The following is a 6,709-nucleotide window of genomic DNA, read 5'->3' on the forward strand; positions in this document are numbered from 1 at the left end:
ATATGATGTAGATTATTCACAAAGATACTGTATCATGAACATTCCCTGCCAGGAGTGTATGGTTGATTTAAACATAGGAATGTATGTATGAAATTCATTGCATTAACACATTAATGGGAGAAAAATCCTACGATCATCTGAATCAATGTACTACACGTGTTTGATGAAAGTCAACATATATTCAACATAAATACTGTAGTACACTAAACAGAGAATGGAACTTCCTTAATGTCACAGTAAATATAGTCAAATGTAAAAAATTGTCTAACTCCCATCAGGATTAGAGAAGGATGTCTATTATCAGTTCTTCCCAGCACTGTCTTGGTTTGGTATGTTCAATATTATAAATTGAGAAAACAAAGAGGGGAGATAATGATTAAAACAGCAGAAACAAACTGTTAGTATTCAAAGATGATAGAATTGCATGTGTTGAAACTCATAATGGATGCTGACGTACACCTCTGGCATTCAATCGTATGTAGCAAGGCTGCTGGAGAGAGTGTCCATGTACAGATCTATCTGCCTTTACCAGCTGAATCAGAATATAACATTTCAAAAAACGACACAATTGTTAACAGCACCTAGAACTTAGAGTAAGTCTAACAAAGGACTGAAAGAGTCTGTGGAGAAAGTTGTAAGATTTTATTGAGAGACTTTTAATGGTGAAGCATCCTTCCTATATGAGAGCACTCTGCCTGCTTTCAGCTTCATCTTGCTTAAACCTTCGATTGTCCTTCACCTGTAAGATAGACATAGAGTTGGAAACATTACTCAGCAGAATTTTATTTAGATTAAATTAATGATATACACAGGACAGCATCATTTTCCTTTCATAAGATAGAACTCCAAGCATATATCTTACCAAGATTTTTCTGAACACCCCACACTTTTATTGATACAAGAAGTGAAAAAGGCACTTCAGGTCAGAACAGATGAAACGAAATGAACCTATTAAAAGGTAGTTTTATTTTTTATTTTTAAATTTAGATTCCAGTTACTGAACCTGTAACCAGTAGTACTGGTTTCAGGAGTCGAATTCAGGGATTCATCACTTACATAGAACACCCATGCACTCTCCCTACGTGATGTGCCACAGAAACTAGAAACTAAACCATCTCTTGCCATTTTATTACTCAGTCATTTGAGCCTTCATGGGGGAAAGGTTTCAAACTGCACCTGTTTTGTAAGAGCCACAATAATTTAGAATTTGACATAATTTAAGAACAGGTATCCGGGTCTCCAAAGAGAAAAATCCACATCAAACAGTGTGTTTTCTTGTTCTCAGCGGCACGAAAATCTCAATTCAGATGTTCAAATTTTATCAAAGATGCTATCTGATGACAAATAAATCAAACAAAATGGACGATTTTTGTATTCCATGCATGTTATCCAACAGAACCACAGAATACAAAAAAAAACAGAAATAAAAAATGAATGCAATATATCCGATTTGAAATCACTAAATTTACGTGTCAAGATGGGTTCAGAAGTGAAGGGATTCTCTCAGAGTCACACAACTTATTGTAGAGCTGGTATTGGATGCTACTCCGTTGCCTCAGCATATTTCATACAACTGGTATTTACTCCAAATGCATTCTGTGCTTCATAAAAGAGGAAATTATAGAAGATTCTGAATTTAATCAGCTATCGGTTATTTACTGTTTATTCTATTTAAAAGGTTACTTACATATTTTGAGAGAGAGAGAGAGAGACAGAGAGAGAGAGAGCGAGAGAACAAATGGGAGAAGGACAGAGAGAGAGGAAGAGAGAGAATCCCAAGCAGGCTCCATGCTGTCAGCGCAGAGTCGAAAATGCGGCACGTTCTCACAAACTGTGAGATCATGACCTGAGCCATATCAAGAGTCACATGCTTCACTGACTGGGCCACCCAGGCGCCCCAGTATTTACACTTTATCAAAATGCAAATGCTTTCCTATTTTATAATTTAATAAGACTTGGACCCAATTTAATTCTGTATCTCATAGGATGTGAGTCAGGCAGTCAGGAAGTTAGGGTCTGAACTACTTGTGAAAGTACCTTTCTGTGTAAAGTCTGTTATTAAAGTATCTATCGGTGAAGGTACATCTACATAATGAAAACTATAATATTCAGGAAAAGATCCGCATACTTTTCATTCCCAATGGATACCATACCTGCTTCAGGCATTTGCAGGCGCCCCACAGTTGGGAAATCTGCCCTCTTCACATCACTGTCATCTTCACTAATATCCTCATTCTTTGGCAGAGGCAATTTCTGGATACCAGCTTCCAGTTCAGGTGCTTCAAAGACAAAGGTTATCACTTGAAGGAGTAAACATGAAATATAAGGAACGAGATGATAATATTTATTGTTCCCATTATATGAAATACAAGCCTGTAGACTTCATGTAATTAAAAAAGTGATGATGGAAAGAGGACTTCACACCTTTGTTTTTCTGCATTATGAAACCTTATTTCAAATAACAATCCAAGAAGAAACCACACTGAATCTACGGTGGCATTATATTACCACAGTGTACTGAGAGTAGAGAGTATCAGCAAAGAAATCTTAACACCATGGACAGGATTTTATAAACTTTATTTATTTATTTTGAGAGAGAGAGAGAAAGAGTGAGCTAACAGGGGAGGGGCTGGGTGGAAGGATGGAGGGGAGAGCTAGGGGTAGGGGGAGAGAGAGGGAGAGGGAGAGAGAGAGAGAGAGAGAGAATCACAAACACATCTGCATTGCCAGTGCAGAGTCCTACACGTAGCTCAATCACAAACTGTGAGCCAAAATCCAGACCTGAGCCCAAATCCAGAGTCAGACACTTAAGTGCCTGAGCCACAGAGGGCCTGCACTTTGGATAGGATTTTCATGAAAATTAAAATTTAATTTCTTGAAGCATTAACTTCTTGAGTGCATTTGTGGGCCTAGAACAAATCCGAGACTAGTGAGATCCATTCCTTATTGTGGCAACCTGAAAGTTCGCTTGTGAAAATTAACCAGTTAGATTTAGTTGCCAAGTCTGTCTCTATAACTTACGATACATGAGTCATGTAGATGACAAAATATCAAAAATGACAGCAAAACATTAGTGAATCATAGTCAAACTTCAATCTTAACAGGGAGAATAAAGGGAGCAGGGTGGACAGAAAGCAAAAGACTTTGTCATCAATCCTATTGTAGAGAACTCTTCCCAGCAAATCCCTAAAATAATCCATGGCCTGAATGACGCCCATAGTTCACTATAAGTATTTGAGGAAAATGCTGCATTGGAAGCTGTTAATTTCCATTTCATGATCATTTTAAGATTCTTTTGATTTTCCTAATCAGAAAAGTATTTAAATACCTTGTAAACCTGCTTAAAAACCACACTACTATAGTTTACCAATATGCCAGTTTCCTGAATTCTCCATCTTTTCCCAAATATACCATATCAAATGATTCAGCAAAGGAAACAGTGGCTATCATTCCTTGAGCCTTTTTCTGGAGTCTACCTCCTGCTCCACTGACCTTCTTTTATCCTGTGGCTATACTTAGCTAATTTTACAGTACACATTTTACTATTATGCATTTTGTACAAACCATTCATATTTTGGTATAAAAACACAGATGGTAGGAAGTAATAAAAAAAACGTGAAATTAAATTTAATTATGTCTCCATGTGACAAGCAGTCTTTAGCAAGCCACAGTCCCTGAACCTTAGTTTTCTTATTTATAAAACGAGGCTACCATCCCTATGCAAATCATCTTTATTCCAGATGTTATAAGATAGGCTGACTTGGCCCTCTGCACATACTATTTATTTATTTATTTATTTATTTATTTATTTATTTATTTTTTTATTTCTAGGANCTATTTAAAATTGCTTATACTTTTGATGCACTGAAGAAAAAGGCCACACAAAAATGTCCTGAGAAGAACACACTAAACTGGTGAAGAAATGTATACGTTAGCAGTCAACAGTTTTCTCTGATTGAGGAAGGCCTGCATTGGAAGAATGAAGGGAAATTCACTAGAGTGAACAGTGCTGCAAACTATACTCTATTCACATTTTCAAAGAGTTTTCAGGACATGACTGAGATTCTCTTCTAATGTTTTCCTTCGTCCTGTTATGTCATAAGGCATGATGCAGAAATATACCCTGTGCCCCCAGTAAGCATTCTTTCCGCCTTTACCTTCACCGTGATCCATAGGTGCTTCTGCAACTGCTTTCTCTTTATCAGGAATAATATCTTGACTCTCAGGGGGTGCCTCTTTTTGTTGACGTTGCTTATCACTCGGCTGCTGGACCTAGAGTGTGTGTGTGCATGTGTGTGCGTGTGTGTGTGTGTGTGTGTGTGTGTCCAAATTAAAATTGCATTGTTAATACATACCAATAATGTAAACATACACTACACATTTTACATCAAATAATAAAAAAGTAGAAAAGCACTTATAACACATGATTCTATATATGTATTTCCTAAAATGAAGATGGCTGTGTATACATATAATGGAATATTACTCAGTCATGAAAAAGAATAAAATCTTGCCATTTGCAACGATGTGGGCAGGACTTAGAATGTATTCTGCTGAGTGAAAGAAGTCAATGAGAGAAGAACAATCACCATATGATTTCGCTCATCTCTGGAATTGAAGAATAAAACAGAAGAACACATGAGGAGAGAAGCAAAAATAAGAGGAGAGAGGGAAACAAATCAAAACAGACTCTTAACTGTAGAGAACAAAGTGAGGGCTGATGGAGGTAGGTGGGTGGAGGATGGCATAAATAGATGGGTGATGGGCGATGAAGTGGGCACTGCTGATGAGCACTGGGTGTTGTATGTCAGTCATGAGTCACTGAAATCTACTCTTGAAACCAATATTGCACTGTACGCTAAGTAACATTTAAATTTTAAAAAAAGTTACTCTTCTCGCAGCCTGGCTACTCCAGAAGACGTACCCACAAGCACTTTGGAGGCTATTTTACACTGTGCTGGGGTGGATATGTACAACCTGTTGTTAATAAGCATAACTAAGGAGTCCTAGGGGACATTTCCACAGGCAACACGAGGACGGTCGCCTTCTGGTTCAACGTTTCCTGCTCCTTATCAGAAGACAAACGTTTATCACTGTACCTGTATGTTTGTAGTTCAACAACATTTTCAGAAAAATAAACTGAAGGTATAGAAAACATCAAATACTGAAGTACTCACAGCCACAGGTGCAGCCGGCTGGTTAGCTTCTCGATTACCCTTTGTTTCTTCAGATTTAGAGCTTACTCTGACTCGCCCACTGATATTTCACCCTGAAAGTAGGATATCAGTATTTGGAAAATGTACTCTCAAGGCTAGGTATACCACTTCCAAGGCGAAACGTGTTCATTTGTTTTTACTTGGAAAATACTTTCAAAATCATCCTTGCAGTAAGGATACTGAACATGCTGTGGTTGCACCAAATAAATGCCCAAATCAATGTAAAAGATCATTTACATCAGCCAAACTGGCAATCAAATCACCTTAAGGACAGGATCAAACATGAGGTTTACTTCCACAGCTAGATTCCCCGTCATAAAGGCATGTGAGAAAACAGTCTGGAAATTTAAACCCGAGGCACTATTGCTTTGCACATTTCCATTTGCTGGGCCCATTTTACCCCCTTAAAAAAGGTTTGGTTGGGTCACAGAGAAGGTCTTCATATTTGCACACTGCTGGTGGCTGTCTTCCCAAACCTAGGGCTCACGTGTCTAGTTTTGTAACTGACCCCTGGGCAGCTCCTCCCTTGAAACCAGGCACAGTGCGATACAAATCTCGGGGGCACAGTTCCAACCCCGCTGAGGTCCCCGTTTCCTGCCCACCCCCCTTTTTAAAGTAGACGTCACGCCCATCCCGGAGGCCAGGCGGGGCTTGAACTCACCACCCCAAGATCAGACCTGCGCTGAGACCGCGCGTCGGCCCTTTCCAACTGGCCCACCCAGGTGCCCCTTCCACACCTGTTCTCTACTGCCTGGCCCGCCTCGCACCCAGGGTCCCCCTGAGGACTCTGGCTTCAGTGCTCTGCCGGCAGGTCCGGGTGTCTCCAGGACTCAGATACCTCAAAGGACGCCCCCAGGTCCCTCCCGGTCTGCATCACCTTCGTCCTCCACCCCCGACATCCCCACTCGTCCCCGTCCTACCTCGAGGACCAGGGCCACGGCGGCCACGACGCCTGGGGGAAGAACGCTAACTCCCAACAACTTCCACCTCGGAGCCCACAGAGCTACCGCTCCGAACCCCCGAGCCCCACTGGCACGATCCTCAGAGTCACTCACACTTCCAGTCCCGGAAGGACGAATTCGTGGGCCTCCAGCTGAGTTCCGGTAGCAAGACCGATTAGAGAAGAGCGAACACGACCACCACCGCCTCAGGTCCACTCACGGAAGGTGGGCAGCACGGCGCATGCCCAGTTCGGCTGCCGAACGCAGGCCTGAAGGCGCGCGCCCAGCCACCGTCCTTCCTAGCAACGGGCATGCGCACAGGGTTGGGCACCTGCAGGGAAGTGTGAGATTGTCAGGCCTGGGAGGCTGAGGCGTCCAGGCACGCGATCTGCCGAGGAAAAGGAAAGGGCTCGAAGAGTCTGCTTTTAGACCTCACGCATCCCACATCTGGACCCAGAGTCTTTAGGGACAGACAGCCCCAGGTACCTTTAGAGGAATATATGGCTCAGAAAAACGCTGAGACAGAAATACATGTTAAGTATTAGAATCCTG

General features: G+C 41.4%; 1 long non-coding RNA gene across 2 annotated transcripts; it reads right to left on the bottom strand.

The window, feature by feature from the left end:
- Positions 1-619: 619 nt before the first annotated feature.
- Positions 620-6,469, bottom strand: LOC144228787 (uncharacterized). Of its 2 annotated transcripts, none has more exons than XR_013334266.1 (5): positions 6,272-6,469; positions 5,178-5,269; positions 4,158-4,272; positions 2,154-2,279; positions 620-739 (listed from the first exon to the last, which is right to left on the bottom strand). It is a non-coding gene; the product is annotated as an uncharacterized LOC144228787 (long non-coding RNA). The 2 variants fall into 2 exon arrangements; XR_013334267.1 differs by lacking the exon at positions 6,272-6,469 and adding an exon at positions 6,137-6,233.
- Positions 6,470-6,709: the final 240 nt, after the last annotated feature.

The sequence above is a fragment of the Crocuta crocuta genome, unplaced genomic scaffold, assembly GCF_008692635.1.
Source record: "Crocuta crocuta isolate KB4526 unplaced genomic scaffold, BGI_CrCroc_1.0 scaffold644, whole genome shotgun sequence".
Taxonomy (NCBI): domain Eukaryota; kingdom Metazoa; phylum Chordata; class Mammalia; order Carnivora; family Hyaenidae; genus Crocuta; species Crocuta crocuta.